Source organism: Mus musculus, chromosome 19, assembly GCF_000001635.26.
Source record: "Mus musculus strain C57BL/6J chromosome 19, GRCm38.p6 C57BL/6J".
NCBI lineage: Eukaryota > Metazoa > Chordata > Mammalia > Rodentia > Muridae > Mus > Mus musculus.
The window spans coordinates 34,841,203-34,857,346 of NC_000085.6; the positions used below are offsets into that span (position 1 = coordinate 34,841,203).

At 44.0% G+C, this 16,144-nt stretch overlaps 1 protein-coding gene across 4 annotated transcripts in view; it reads right to left on the bottom strand.

Annotated features, from left to right (window-relative positions):
- Positions 1 to 16,144, bottom strand: part of Pank1 (pantothenate kinase 1) — a 76,489-nt gene that overhangs the window by 34,268 nt on the left and 26,077 nt on the right. The gene's annotated exons all lie outside the window — the stretch shown is intronic.

The following is a 16,144-nucleotide window of genomic DNA, read 5'->3' on the forward strand; positions in this document are numbered from 1 at the left end:
ATCTAAAGGAAGGTGCAGAGAGATGGAGGTTCCTACAGTACAGCTGTTCACAGGCACTCAGAATGAAGTGAGCCAGTGCAGGATTCCGCAGAATCCAGCCTCAGTCGTGCTTTTGAGACTCAAGTACCTCACCAGTGCTATTCCAGGGTTTAGAGACATGTGTGGCATAGATCATGCGCTACATGGTACTTTATAGAAACCTTACCCAAAGGGTGGTACACACCTCAGCACACAGGAGCTGAGGCAGAACTCTGAGTTGAAGGCCAGTTTGGGCCACGAGTGAGACTGTCTCAAAGAAAAAGGTGGGGGGGGGGGGGGCGGGGAGAAAAGGGAGGAGAGGAGAGAGAAGAGACAAGACAGACTGATTTGGGAACAAAAAGGCATCTATGAAAATTTTTCTTTTGTTTCAGTACTAATGACTATTATATAAACCCTTGTTAAACTGTGTATATTGAGATCTCGAAAAAAAATTTTTTCTGGTGGCAGATCCACCTGGTTTTCTACCCTGGAGGTGGAGGGAAAAGTGTAGAAGGAAAATATGCATACAACGTCTTTCCTAAACCTTAGTACTGTCTCATTTATGGTCTTAAATCACCCAGGCAACAGCTGGCAAACAGTTATTTCCCAATTAACTCTACAAACACGGGGGTTGGGAGGCATCTTGGTTGGTAAAGTGCTTGTGTAGCATACACAGAGCCCTGGGTTTGCTGCTCCTAGCGTTGCAGAGTAACACAAGTCTGTAATCCCAGGGCTTGCAGAGAGGCTCGGAAGCTCAAGGTTATCTTGGGTCACATAGTGAGTGAAAGGCCATTCGGAGATAGAAACCCCATGAGGAAGGAAGAAAGCAGGGGTGGGGGAAAGGGGGAAAGAGAACAACAAATTCCACTAACAAGAGCAAATTAGCAAAGATGCAAAGATGCTATCATCTTTACAAAAGTTCACAAAGAAAATGTCTCCAGCGCAGTGCACTAACAAGGACTAGGCAGCTTGCTTGTCCTAGCAGGTAGTAAGAAAAATAGGGAAACTGTTTGCCCTTATTAGACGATCTAGCTTCAAGACGACACTTGCTGGCCCCGTGTCTAAAATCCACTCCTGTGTGGTTCATAGAATAGGAGCAGCAGGATGTAATAGGAGAAGCCCAGATTAGGACTCTGAGCCATGGCTTCCTGGAGCAGTAGTCAGAGCAACTCTCTCTTCTGCCTCTGTGGGTCTTAGCTTCCCTGTCTCTGCAGGGAATGAGTGTGTTAGAATAGTCTCCAGCTCTCTCCTGCCTTGAACACCATGAATCCTTTAAGAAACATAAAGCATAGGCCATAGATTTCCCAACTCTAAATGCTGCCAGGAGACTTTCTTGGTGAAATAGTCTGGTGTGCTTGCAGGTGCCAGAGCAAGCCCCGGTGCTGCAGTTGATGCCTGATTCATCAAAGGACAGGAGACATTTGCCAAGGGAACAGGATGGGGAGGGGGTCTTCTGCAGTATTTTGAGGATAAGAGTTTTAGAGAACATGTGTTAAGACAAGTAGCCAGGTGTGCTGGCGAATGTCACCTAGCGCCAAGGAGGTGGAGGCAGGTGATCTCTGTGAGTTCAAAACCAGCCTTGTCTACATAGTGAGTTCCAGGGCACAAAGAGAAAGAAAAAGAAAGAAAGGAAGGAAGGAGGGAGAGAAGGAAGGAAAGAAGGAAGGAAGATCCTGAGCCAGATATGGGGTTCACATCTAGAAATGTCTGTAATCCTAGAACCCTGGGCAGAAAGATTTGCCTGTTTTGAGTTTCAAAAGAGCCTGCGCTACAGAATGAGAGCCTGCCTCAACAAAACAAAACAAAATATTTTACAAATTCAAGGACTACATATAAGCCTGTTTGTTATAGTATCTCTAAAATGGTCTAATTGTGGATTATCTCTGCGAGGAGTTAATTAGACCTGTTTCCATTCCTAGCAACTATGCTCGGTGGCTCACAACTATCTGTAACTCCAGCTTTGGAGGAAGTCGGTGTCTCTGTTGGCTTCCTCAGGCACAGAAGCACACGTGTACACACAGACACACAGACACATAATAATACACATAATTTAAAGTTCATAAAAGTAAATCTTAGCCAGGCGTGGTGGCGCACGCCTTTAATCCCAGCACTCGGGAGGCAGAGGCAGGCGGATTTCTGAGTTTGAGGCCAGCCTGGTCTACAAGAGTAAGTTCCAGGACAGCCAGGGCTACACAGAGAAACCCTGTCTCAAAACAAAAACAAAAAAAGTAAATCTTGATAGAATGATCAAGTTAACACAACTAATTAAAACAAAATAAAAACTGAGGGTAAGCCATTTAACAAAGAAACTAAGAACTCGACTTCCAAACTGGGGACCCTAGACAGCTGTAAATATGATCTCACTGGGATTCCTTTCCTCCATTTTCCATTCACAAGAAAAGCAAAGGATGGGGCAGTGTATGCACAGACGTGGTTCCAAATGTTTATCTCATTTCTATTTTGCTTCTTGCTTTGATGCAGGGTCTTATGTAGCCCAGACTGGCCTCACACTCAGCATGTATCTGAGGGTCCCCTTGAACTTTTCGACCCCCCCCCCCCGCCCCGCTTCTACTTCCCGAATCCTGGGATTACAGGAATGTGCCCCACGCCCAGTTTCTGTGGTCCTGGAGATTGAACTCAGGTCCTCATGCAATCCGAGCAAGCGCTCTACCAACAGAGCTACAGTCTTTTCTACTTGTTTAAAAAAACAGGGAAAGAAAAGAAGAAGGATGAGAGAAACTAACTCCTATTTTATGGATGTGAGCTTACAGAACGTTACACAAGACTCTATCCCCTGAAGTGCCAGGGATGTCAGGATGAGCGGCTGTCTAGACAGAAGGAATGAGAGGACTATATCCTGGCAACTTGCTGTGCATGAAGCAGTTAAAGAGTTCAGCAACAGTGGGAAACCCTGTGTGGCCAGAACAAACTACATAAAACCTAGAGAGCATTACGACTACACGGGTAATCCAGAACCGACCGAGCCAACGGATGCCAGGCTCCAGGAGGAAGAGTCCCCTCATGGTTGGTTAAATCGTGATAAGCACCGGCAACTGAAAATGCCTGACTCTTAAAAGCACAGCACAGATTCCGGAACACTCTGCAAATTAAATAGGAATCTTGTCATTCCTTTGTCAAAGCGTCTGTTGGCAAAGTGTCAAAACAACAGGGGAAAAAAAAAAGTATAGAGTTATGAAAATTCAGCACAATGTTTTATGAGCAGTTTGGGCTAAGATAGAATAAAAATTGAAGGAGTGTATTAATTTAAACAGCAATGGAAATCCGGTCCTGGGGATGGGAGAAAAGGAGCCAGGAAGGGAAGACTGAAGGTCCAGCGCTGGAGCACAGCTCGGGCCTGGAATGAGCTGTCCCTGGGATGATGGGAAGTGGGGGACAGAAGAGGAGGAAGAGGAGGAATTGGTTTTATTTACCTACATCACATCTTTTTTTTTTTTTTGTAAAGAGGATAGGTGGTTGAGAGACAAGGTCTTGCCCTATAGCCAAGGCTAATCTGTAATCTACTACGTAGCCTAGACTGAGCCTCCTGCCTCAGATTCCTTACAGCTGAGTCTGGTCACTGTGCCTCACTTCCATTTCCTACCATCATAAAGGAACACGGCAATGCTCTTCTGCTCACACTGCAAGGTTTTTCCAGGCATGCGTATAAATTGTACTCGTCATCCTGATATCAAGATCTGCTTCAACCCAAGCTTCCCTTACAAGCTACCCTGGCAATGGAGATAGGAGAGAAAAGGAAGGAAGAAGGAAGGACATCCCATGTAGCCGCCAATGCCCCCACCCCACCACCACAGATGGATGGCCAGATATGTAGACAAACTCAACTGTTAACTACTGTGCCTACCAGAACCCGTGTCCATGCTAGACACAGAATGCTAGCATATACCACTTCTTCTTCCTCCCCAAACCAAATGTCATAACCAAAACAAAGCAAGGGGCTGGTCTAACTCAGAGCTAAGAAGCCTGTGTAACTAGTGCAGTGCCCTGGGCTAAACCCCCAGCGAGGTAGGAGGTTGAAAATAAATGCACTGGAGTAATCAACAATAGGAGACCATGTTCAAATTTCACAAGGACACTTCCATAAACAAGTGCTAAGTAAAAATTACAAGAGGCCACTGTTTGGACCTGGCACCTCCCCTACTCCCCAAAATTCCAGGCTGGCAACCTACTTGGAGTCATTCACACGCATCTGAAACTAAGCTATTGGTTTGACCTTCGGAAAAATCTGAATTAGAAAAAGAGTTGGGCCGGGTGGTGGTGGCACACGCCTTTAATCCCAGCACTTTGTAGACCAGGCTGGCCTCGAACTCAGAAATCCACCTGCCTCTGCCTCTCAAGGGCTCGGATTAAAGGCCCACTGCTGAGCTCTCTGGCCTAATTCTTACACAAGCAAGTAACCTAGCTATGAGTTGTTCATACCTACAAGCCTAGCCTTGGACGCTGAGACAGGAAGATTGTTACAAGCTGTGGTCTAGCCTCGCCTATTTATTGAGATCTAGACCAGCTAGGGAATATAAGTGAGATCCTTTTCCTGGGAAAAACAAAACAAAATCAACACGGGAAGAAATGACTTGATGTGAAGGAATGACTTAATGATGTGAAGTTGTCAACTAGATTTCTATTCTGTTTTCCTTTCTCTGCCATGAAGGAAATGACTTTGAAATAATAGGTTTATTTACATTCTATTATATCTGCTTTCAAGGCCCTTTCTGCCTGTAGCAAACACCTTTGGTTGGCCCCCTGGAAAATTGCTAGACTTTAAAATCGAAAACAAAGTCAACTGAGCTCAGCAGCCTTGGGATTTTCGAGAAGGCTCAGTGGGTGAAAGTGCCTGCTACTGAGCCTGAACTAGATCCCTGGAACCCACCCACACAGTGAGAGAGAACCGACCTCAGACCTCCACAGGTGCACTCTGACATGCACACTGCCACCCTGACATGAGATAAATAAATGTATGTCTTAAAAAAAAAATCAATAATCTCAACTGTTGTGATTCTGCCCTTTGACAGCATAAGTAAATAAACCTTTGTTCTTCAAGCGTAATGCCGCTGGGAGGTGAGCGAACAGGCCCCCGAGAGTGAGAGGCAGACCTGGGAGATTGGCACACACCTGGTAGAACAATTATCTGTGACGATTTGTAATGCAGATAAGGAGGACACCTGAAGAAGGAGCTGGCCGACTGAGAGTTTGAAAGTCAAATGTCAGCAGCATGAGCTGGCTCGCTCCAGGTACCACTGACTATATTTTTAAAGTGAAAATAATTGCCTGGTTTAAAAACAAGAAGCAAAGAGGATGTGGTCACTAGCCAATCGCAGCGGGATGCAAAGTCGGGGGGGGGGGGGGGGGAGGGAAGAACACTCCAGAAAGTGTGAGTGGAAGTCTCTGTGGTGGCGCTCGCCTGTCCCAACCCTCAGTAGGAAGTCTGTGAGGTGGCGCAGGCCTGGAGGAGTCCCAACACTCAGCGTGTGGAGATGGAGAATCAGAAACTCATGACTACCCTCAAAACCACAAAAACAAAACAACACTTAAGAAAATAATCAACAGGAAATATGAGCAGGACAGAGAAGGAGAGCCCAGGAGTCACTGCAGCGCAATGTCTCCTCTCTAAGCTAACCACTTTAGGTGGGTGGGCACATTCTTGAGCATGCTCAGTTTCGGGGCATACTTCAAGAAGGAAGAATGGTGGACGCACTTCAAGCCACGTTTACCTCCAGGTCTGGGAGTAACTGTCTAAAGGGTTAAAATGCTTCTGGGCATGCTCACCCGGTGCCACAGTTTTAGCTGAAGAGGGATAGAGTGATTTGAAGGTATACTGTTAATACTAAAGTCGGTCTGTCATGCCTCATGGCTGAGAGTCAGATACACAGAGCAGGGAGAAACCATCCGATGAAAACCAAGTCTGAAAAGGCCTCTTGGTGACAAGGTCCACGAGCACTTAATGCTTCCTAATTCGGTGACCCTTTCAGACAGTTCCTCATGTTGTGGTGACCTCCAACCATAAAATTATTTTCACTGCTACCTCATAACTGTAATTTTGCTACTGTTATGAGTCATAATATCTAATATGAGTCTGATATGCAAAATATATGATTTGCAACCTCTCTAAAAATGTCATTTGACCCCCCACCCCAAAGGGGTACATACCCTCAGGTTGATAACCTCTGAGTTAAGGTGATGTTCTTTTTGTTTTGGGTTGTTTGTTTGTTTGGTTGGTTTGGTTTTGAGTTCAGCCCTTGGATAAGAACTGGGGCTAGGATGGGGGTGGGAGAAGCTTATAATGTCAGCTCCCAGCAAAGTCAGACTGATCCAAAGAAGCAGCCATTGAGTCAAAAGAAGCTTAGAGGAAGCAAAAATCACATGCAAGCAGCAAACTCAAGGCAGGGAGTGTTACCGGGCGGGTGGTGGCGCTCGCCTTTAATCCCAGCACTCAGGAGGCAGAGGCAGGTGGTTTTCTGAGTTCGAAGCCAGCCTGGTCTACAAAGTGAGTCCCAGGACAACCAGCCAGGGCTATACAGAGAAACCCTGTCTCAAAAAATAAATAAATAAATAAAACAATAAAACAAAACAAACAAACAAAAAACAGAAGGAGGAGGAGGAGGAGGAGGAGGAGAAGGAGAAGAAGAAGACAGGGATTTGCTATAGGGATGTGGAAAGGGACTGGAATCTGAGGTACGAAACTGATGAACCATATGAAAAGGTGTACAGCCAAGGAAAGACTGTGCGTGACACCACATAACCAGGAAAGTGGCTCAAGACTATAAGGAACTTGGATTCTCTAAGTCAGAAAGCAACAGATAAAGGTGAAGGGCAAACTCTCCAGCGTTTTGTCCAAGGACAAAATTCTCTACCATGGGGGGCAAGGGGAAAAAATTCCAGAGCCTTGGGCTTGTTTAGCCAGGCCTCTACTCTCAGCCTGACTTAATTTTTGGTTCTAATTTCAGTTGGACATTTTATTCTACAAAACACAGTAAGCAGCCTGGTGGCCAAAGCAAAGAAAGCTGTTATTTATAAAGTCTGAAGAAACCAGAAATAAAACAGCAAAGAGTAGACTGGTGGTTTCAAGACCTGGACAGGGCCAAGGAGACAGAACAACAAAATGGCTAGGTAATAGCTCAACACGAGGTTCTTTCAGGCTGCACCTTGTGCGTAAAGATAAAGCTGTCGTTACCACCAAGGGAATCCCTGATCTGTCGGTTCAACTTGTTCGTCTCATTATTATCTTATTTGGTGTTTCATGTATACTTGTGAGTGCGGGCGTGTGTGTGCTTCGGAGCATATGGAGGTCAGAGGGCAACTTTTAGGACTTGGTTGTCTTCTTCCACGATGGGATCCAGGGATCAAACTTAGGGTCCTCAGGCTTGTGGGGCAGGTGCTTTTTATAAAATCCAATCATTTTACTGGCCCTCAACCTCGCCTGGTTGGAAGACTAGGGTATTATTTTCTGTAATCTAGATTTCATGGTAGATAAGATAAATAGCTTAGTTTCGGGTCAGTGTTGATAACTCTAGTGCGGGTGTTAGTTTCAAATGAGGCTTCATTCAAAACAATAGCTGCCTATAATTGTTATCTAACAGATAGGGCTAAAAAGGGTCGCCGGGCATGGTGGCGCATGCCTTTAATCCCAGCACTCGGGAGGCAGAGGCAGATGGATTTCTGAGTTCGAGGCCATCCTGGTCTACAAAGTGAGTTCCAGGACAGCCAGGGCTACACAGAGAAACCCTGTCTCAAAAAACAAAAAAACAAAAAACAAACAAACAAAAAACAAAAACAAAAACAAAAAGGGTAAACACAGTGCTCAGGAGAGATGAAAAGTTCTCCCTCAGGCCCCAAAGGGACATTCTCCACTTGGGGGCAGATCGCCCAGGAAGATTTTAGAATCCTTTCTGTATTTTAGAGTGGCTCCAATCCACTCCTTTCTAAACAGCACAGCAGTGTTGTGTGTACTGACTTCTCCAATCTTCGTTTTGCTACATTAGTATACAGTGGGAGGAGCAAGTAGAACCAATAGCTTGTCTTTTGTTCAGAAGTTTCTAAATCAATAGGTATAACACCCAAGTTTATTTAGAAATGACTTTATATCACCTAATTTAGAGCCCTGTTTAGGTGTCACCCGGATGCTGTGACTTGCCAGGACACTGTGGGACAGTCTTCCTTTGAAGAAGATTAGGATTTATTTCATCTGTAAGATGAATTATCTGGTCAGCAGAAGGGGCGCGATGTGGCAGTCGCTTGGGCTACTGATTGGATATCTCTGGACTTTTCCTTTTAGGCCCAGTGAGGTTAGATGGCAACTCCTGCCATTTGATAACTGACCTGGGCAGTGTTCCCAATCAGGCTACTGAGTTATGAATGTGCGTTCTTTCCAGGTAAAAGGGCATTCAGATGGTTGGAAACTCTGTAGGGCCCTTTGCCAAAACAACAAGACGTAGGTTGCTCTGTCATCTGAGTCTCAGAATGAAGACAGGCCACAGTGGACTCTTGTCACCCTTCAGTTGACTTGCCTTTTTAAAAAAATGCGTAATTTTAATTGTGTGTGTGAATGTCAGTGGGCGTCTGTGGAGGGCAGGAGCATCAGATCCTTTGAGGCTGATGGGAGTCACCTGAAGTGGGTGCTGAGGAGTGAATTTAGGTCCTCTTCAAGACCAAAATACGCTCTTAACCAGAGTCACCTCTCCAGTCAAATGGCTTTTAAAAATCAAAATAAATTTAACACATTGATTTATTTGCATGTGTGTGGAGGTCAGAAGATAGCTTGTGGAGTCAGTTCTCTCCTTCCACCATGTGCGTCCTGGCTTTCCAATTAAGTCATCCCCCAGCTGCGGCCTGAGTTTTGTTTCTGTTAAGCCATTGAGCTGGTTCTTCATTATCATAGGCCAGGCCTGCTATATTAGTCAGTACTGAATTAGTCTAACGCCATATGAGATAATCTGCTTACAGAGAGAAAAGATTGGCTCACACTCATGGTTCCAGATTAAGAACCAGGTAGCCGCTTTGCTCTGGACCTATGGCAAACCTGTACATCAATGTGTGAGCGTGAAGAACAGGAACGACCGCTCTATCAGCCTGGGAACAAATGTCACAGAGGCAGCAGTGACCAGGGTTTCACAATAGGACATGGACCTAATAACATGAGGTCTTCCACTTGTCCTCCACCGCCGAAGTTCACTGTCTCTCCCCCATGGCTAATGACGTAGACTCTCAGGGGGTATATACGAGAATGCAGGCTTTGTTAAGAATTATTTACAGAGAAACTGGAGAGATGGCTCAGTGGGTAAGAATACTGACTGCTCTTCCAGAGGACCTGGTTTTGATTCTCAGCACCCCAATGGCAGAAACCACCACCTGTTTAACTTTAGTTACAGAAGATTTGATGCTGTCTTCTGACCTCCACTGCCACTGGACACAGTTAGGGTGAACATACAGGCATGCAGGCAAAACATTCATATACATAAAATAAATAAACAAATAATAAGGAATAAAAAAAGAATTATTACATAAAAATGAGAAGTCAAGGAAACTGAGAAACTAAGATAATGAGACAAAGGACTGAGATTAAGGAAACGTTTTCCAAGAGAGGAAGAGACCATTGAATTTCCTTTATTTGGTGTTGTGTGAGCAATGGCAGAAACTGGATAAAGGCAGAGGCAATGAATCTCTGTTGAAACCGGTTAATCTCTGAGCTGTCATGGACTGAACCAATGGAGGACTCCCATATTCTATGTGTGTGTTATCCATATGCTACACATCCAGGTAAGGGTGGTGGCAGTTCACCCCCCAAATCCATCTTAGACCCTGGCTTAGCTATTGGCTTGGCCTATCTGCTAGCTATTAGGCACTTTGCCAGCATTACTGCCTTCTGACCTTGCAGGTGTCTTACTAATTGTTAATTATTTTCTTTTTTCTTTTTTTTTTAAGATTTATTTATTTTATTATATGTAAGTACACTGTAGCTGTCCTCAGATAACTCCAGAAGAGGGCATCAGATGGTTGTGAGCCACCATGTGGTTGCTGGGATTTGAACTCGGGACCTTTGGAAGAGCAGTCAGCGCTCTTAACCACTGAGCCATATCACCAGCCCTGTTAATTATTTTCAACTCTCTGGCTTCTTAGTGGTTGATCTTGACTGACGGTTGAACATCAGTTACTAACTGGTGTTATTTCCTCTGACCTTGAAGGCATCTCAAGTGCTGGCAACTACATAGAGCTCTCTTTGATATCATAACTACCAGGGAATAGATGGCTGCAGTGTTCTTGGTTATCTCTACCTACAGGATTTTTAGTGGTCTCTTTCCTGAAATGGGACAAGCTTGTTAGAAACCATCTTCACGTACAGCTTAGTGTAATATACCGAATTGCATTAGAACCAACATATTAAAAAAATCAAGAATAATTAATAATTAATAGTGCGGTGCATGTGTTTCCCAGAGAAGAAAAATCTTGTAGACACTATCCAGATGACCCACCATAACTGGCCTTCTTCTTGGAGCCTGCTCTTCTCTTGGCTGGTCCATATGGCTAGCTCATACCCAGCTACAAGCTCTCTTATCCATCTTATCAGTCTTCCTTGGTGCCCCACTCTGCTGGGTTTGCCATTAGTTTTCCTTTCAGTTGGAGCCTCGGTTCTCACTGTAGCATGCGTGCCTTTGCAGGTGTTCACCTTTCCTCCTCCCTACAATACCTACAGGTATCTGGCTCCTGATTCGTGAGCTTTACAGCAAAGCCTTTTCGTTCTGTTCAACGCCCCTTTTGTTGCTTCTTTCTTTTCTCTGAGGTCAAATCTGTAGCCCAGGCAACCTCTAAACTGGATCTAGCCAGGGATGGCCGTAAACTCCTGATCCTCTTGCTTCTTTCGAGGGCTGAGATTTCAAGTGTGCACCACCATACTTGGTCTCAAAGTTGTTTCTTAAAGTCTCTTTGAATACTAAGACCATCTGAGATGGTCTGTTTCCTGTGCTGACTTTCAAGGGTACATGGTGACCCCAACAGAACATAAAGGGTCAAGGACAAGAGGAAGAATGCAGACTACACTGGAACTACAAGAAGTTTCCTACTGGCTTCAGTGCTGATTTTAAAGATATAAAGGAGTTTAGCAAGAACAAAAATCTATCTCCTCTTGACTTCATAAGCTAAAGAACTCCAGGAAAATCTGAGGCTTTCTTTAGTTGGCCACAGAGATGTAAATGTCATAGTGAGACAACACTTCCTAACACTCAGTCAGCAGCATAAATTTTTGGTCACTGATAGTGGTCCCCTAAGACAGTCCCAAAATGACAGTACAGCCATCTTCCTTTGTGTAAATTTTATCACCCTTGCACAGCGATGTAATTGCCCAATGACACTTAACACATCAGAATACACCTATGTTTAAGCAGTACTTCCGGATTGTTAATTAGACACCTGTGTGAGCAATTATGGCTCCCTTGGGCAGGTGCCTGCCTCAATGACCTTGGAAAGTAACAATTCTTTCAAAGTTGCAGGAAGTTAGAATCATGCTATGGGCTGTTGAGGTTTTTCGGCAAGTAGAGGCAATTGCTGAACACACAAGAATGGTTAGAGTTCAATCCTGAACAAGACTTGTACAGTAGAGAAAAGAAAAGAAAGAGCCAAGTGAATAATCAAACTGTATGCTGAGGTACAGTACAGTGATCAAGTTCATAGTTACCATGTCTGAGGTCTTAGGTTCAATTACAATACCACTCAAACAAACACAATCTCTTTAATTCTATCTTGTCTCTGAGAGCTAGCCTTCCCTTCATAATGTATAGATTTGGTTGATAGTACATTTTAATTATTTGTTAGTATATAGAGAGAAAACTTTAAGAGACAGAAGGGACCTCAAACTCAATATTCTGTCTAATAAATGAAGGCCACTGAAGCCTGGCATAGTGGTAGGTGCCTGGAATTCCAGCCATACGCAGATAGTGGAACCCAAACACAATGAGTTCCAGACCAGCATGAAGTAACTAATGAGACCTTGTTCAAAAAGTAAATAAAATACAAATAAAGGGATCAAGTAATTCTCCAAGATCAGCAATTAGAACAATAGATATCAGATCCGAGTTCGGTTTCACCCACGTCAGCTATTAGAACAATAGGCACAAGAACCCAGTTCAGTGCCATGAGCCAATCTTCCATTCTGCTAGGACAGTCTGAGTTGAGTTATCTGATGCTTGCAACTAAGGGTCCTGTTGGTGAAAAGTTATATGGAAACGTTTCTTAACTGAGCAACTTGCTGATCTGTATATGGAGGCAAACTGAAGGATTGCTGAAGTTCTGCCTGGTTCTTATATTTCAGCATTCCAGATGCACACACATTAAGTCCTCTAAAGCTATATGTCAACAGCATAAAACCAAGAGTTCAAAAACTCTATCTTTAAACACCTTAAAGTTTAATAAAGGGTTTCTGTAGCACTCTGAAGAGACCTGTAATTATTGCACACAGATGTGTTAAACTTTTCATCCTCTATACAAAGAAACCAAAGTCAGTGTTTCTCTAAAGTTAATGCATGCTGGACTGCCTGAGTTTATATTGTAGTCATGTGGTAATTGCCAATACTGTCAAGGGTACAAGTACTCACACCACAAATGGGCACCTACACTGCAATCTTTTTCATGGGGCCACTCAGAAATCTACACCCAAAAGTCCCAGATTCTCAACCATTGATTCTTCATTCCAACCCTGAGAACATAATTATAAATGTGTCCAGAGAAATTAGCATAAAATTTTCAAACTTTGGCCAAGATGTGCCCCAGCTGTAGAATGCTTGCTTCGTGTGTATAAGGCTTTAGGTTTGATCTCCAGCAATTCAAACAAAAGACAAAAAACAACCAACCAACCAACTAAACAACCAAACCTGAAGCATCAATGTCTAAAAATGCAGGGCTAGATAAACAGCTAGATAAACAAATGACTGTCCATTAGCACAAAGGAACAACACATTCCGGTCTAAATAATTTGGTTTGGAGGCTGGAGATGGCTCAGAAGGTTGAGAGCACTGGCTGCTCTTCAAGAAGACCTGTGCTCTCTTCCCAGCATCCACATGGCAGCTTACACTCTGCAACCAGGGCCTTAGGGAATCCAGTCTCCCCTTCTGACTCCCATGGGCACCAGGCATGCACATGATGCAGAGACATACATGCAAGCAAAGCACTCATACACAAGATAAAAAAAAAATTAAAAAGTTGGACAGAATTTAAGGACATTAAAAGAAACCCTGGCTAGGGTTGAGGAGGGTGATTAAATGGTACATTTTGTACAATTACAGTTTTGTCAACAGATAAAACTGGCCTTGAGCAATTACAAGAAATAATTCTTACTATTATCCATAGGTCACAGAATGGGCTGATCTTTTCTCCTCTGCTGAAGTTTTGACAATTTTCGATTTTTTAGAATCAACACAGCTAAACTTAATAATCCGAGTTATTTTTAAATTCCTGGTTAAAACCTCCGTAATAGTGTAAAAAAACAAGAAATTGCTATAACTTCATTTCAGGCAGCTAGTAGCCAATCACTAGTTTCCCATGGAAAACAGAATGCCTGTATCCCCAATTCAACTCTTTTTTCCTCTGAGCCAAGACCTTACTCACACCTACCACCATAACAGAGCTGCTGTCACATCCGCTGGATACAAGCCATCAAGCATGGCTCAGAGGCCAGGTGAGTGGGGCTTGCCTGTAATCCCAGGCCTTAGTGGGCTTGAACCATGGGACCAAGAGGTCAGAACTTCCTGACCAGTGGATCAGGAAGGAGGACCATGAACGTGGGGCCTGCCTACCACACATACAAAGTCCCTGCCACACAAACACACACACAAAATCAGAATGCGTGGATATTAATTAGTTCCCTTAAATGAGACTTTCCAGGCAGAGAAGCAGATATCCATAATCTCAGCACTTGAAAGCTGAGTTTAGAAGACCACCATGAGTTCATGGCCAGCTTGGGCTACATAGTCCAAGGTTATCCTGGGCTACAGGGTGAGGCTCTCAAAAAAAAAAAAAAAGCAAGACAAAACAAAACAATAAATCTAAAGAAGCCATGAACACACACCTCATCCCTTTCCCACCTCTCTGAGACACAGTCTCACTGTGTACCCCTGGCTGGCTGGGAACTGGCTATGCAGTTCAGGCTAGCCTCAAACTCATAGAAATCAACCTGTATCTGCCACTTGAGTGCCAGGATTAAAGGCATGTGCCAACATACTCGACAAAACCATGAACTTTTAGGTTGAAGGAAGCAGATAGTTAACACACAAACATAATCACAAAATACATCTTCCTTTTACTTTTTCTTTTCTTATCTTTTTCTTTTTTTCTTTTTTTTTTCTTTTTTCTTTTGGTTTTTCGAGACAGGGTTTTTCTGTATAGCCATGGCTGTCCTGGAACTCACTCTGTAGACCAGGCTAGCCTCGAACTCAGAAATCAGCCTGCCTCTGCCTCCCAAGTGCTGGGATTAAAGGCATGCACCACCATGCCCCGCGTGTTTACCCTTTTTAGCCCTATCTGTTAGATAACAACTATAGGCAGCTATTGTTTTGAATGAAGCCTCATTTGAAACTAACACCCACACTAGAGTTATCAACACAAACATAATCACAAAATACAGCTTCTCAATTCTACCAAATCGTAAAGCCAAAAGAAAAATAAAACCAAAAAAGAAACACCTAAGGCATAGACTAAAATACAGATTGCCAGACTAGGAGTAGGTCTCAGTGGAAGGGTATTTGCCCACAACACATGAGGCAAGTTCAATTCCCCCCACACCATAAGACATAAAAACAAAAACAAAGAGTGCAGAATGCCAAGCTATCACCTCAAGATTTGGGTTCCACGGGACTGGAGCAGTGCTCAGGAAAGGTTTTCAACAAGGGGCCCTTCAGTCAAACTCAGAACTGCTACATTAGCTGAGTCCAGATGAACGGTATAAATAGCTGGAGCACATCTTAAGTGAGAAGCTGGCACAGGACCAAGCTGCCCCTTCTGACAACTCTTGAGAATAGAGCCCTGCAGCTGACAGCTGAGGGCAGTGCCACCGCAGTGACCCAGCGGCCACCGAAGTTCCCAGGGACACGTCTGACAGCATCTTAATAAGATTCTTCATGAGCAATTTACTTTATGAGTACTGCGGGTGATTTTCAATTTTTAACTCTAGATTCTGACATTGGAGGCATCATCCCATGCGTGATTAACCACAGGGCTGCAGCTCGGAACGCCTCTGACTTTCCCTTGATGGCTCCCCTCTCTCAGTGAAGACCACTGAGATAAGCATGCATTCCTTCAGAACGAAGCCAGGTCTGGCAACAGTACTCCGTCAAATAGTTAGGAAGTGCAGGTGCCCAGTTCTTTTATTTGCAGCCCATGTGGCTGACCTTAACACAGATAACCACATGAAATCAAAACAGGCTGAAAGGTCAACATCAAAAAAAAGATGAAAAAAGTCTGTTTTGAGGCTCGGGTTTAAAAAGCAAGATGCTCTTGCAGGGGCAAGGGAGACGATGAACCGAAGGCTGCCTTCTGCTAGAGCCTGTAAACAGACTCTCAGCTTAGATTTGGACCAGACAGAAACAAGATGGAGCTGGAGGTGATCCAAAATACCAAACTCAAAAGTTCCAGAAACATTTCTCAGTTGGCCATGCTGGTCTACACGTATAATTCTCATACTGCAAAGGATGGGAATGGAACATCGATGTATGTTCTTTGAGGTTAGCCTTGGCTACCAAGACTCAAACAAAACAAGCACTCAGAAAGAGCAGCTTTTACTCCTGAGGTCCTGGAGACTCTCCATGCCACCCTTATGATAGAAGTCACAGAAGAAAACAGTTCATTCCAGTGGCCTTGTCTTCACCACAGAACCCATGATGTCTGTCAAGCTCCTCATTTTCAAATCCTGTTTTTAAGGAGAGGAAATGGGGTGGGGGGAGAGGACAGACTAAATGCGATTCCTATTCTACATTACCATTCCTAGGCCGTCTGGAGGGGGAACGAAGTTACAGACAGCTGCAGGCACCACTCTTATTTTGCACCAAGAAGCTAATGGTTCTGCCCAAAATAGAAAATGAATATCAACTTTCCTTTAATAATACCGTGTTGTGTTGTGCAGCTCTTTCCTTCA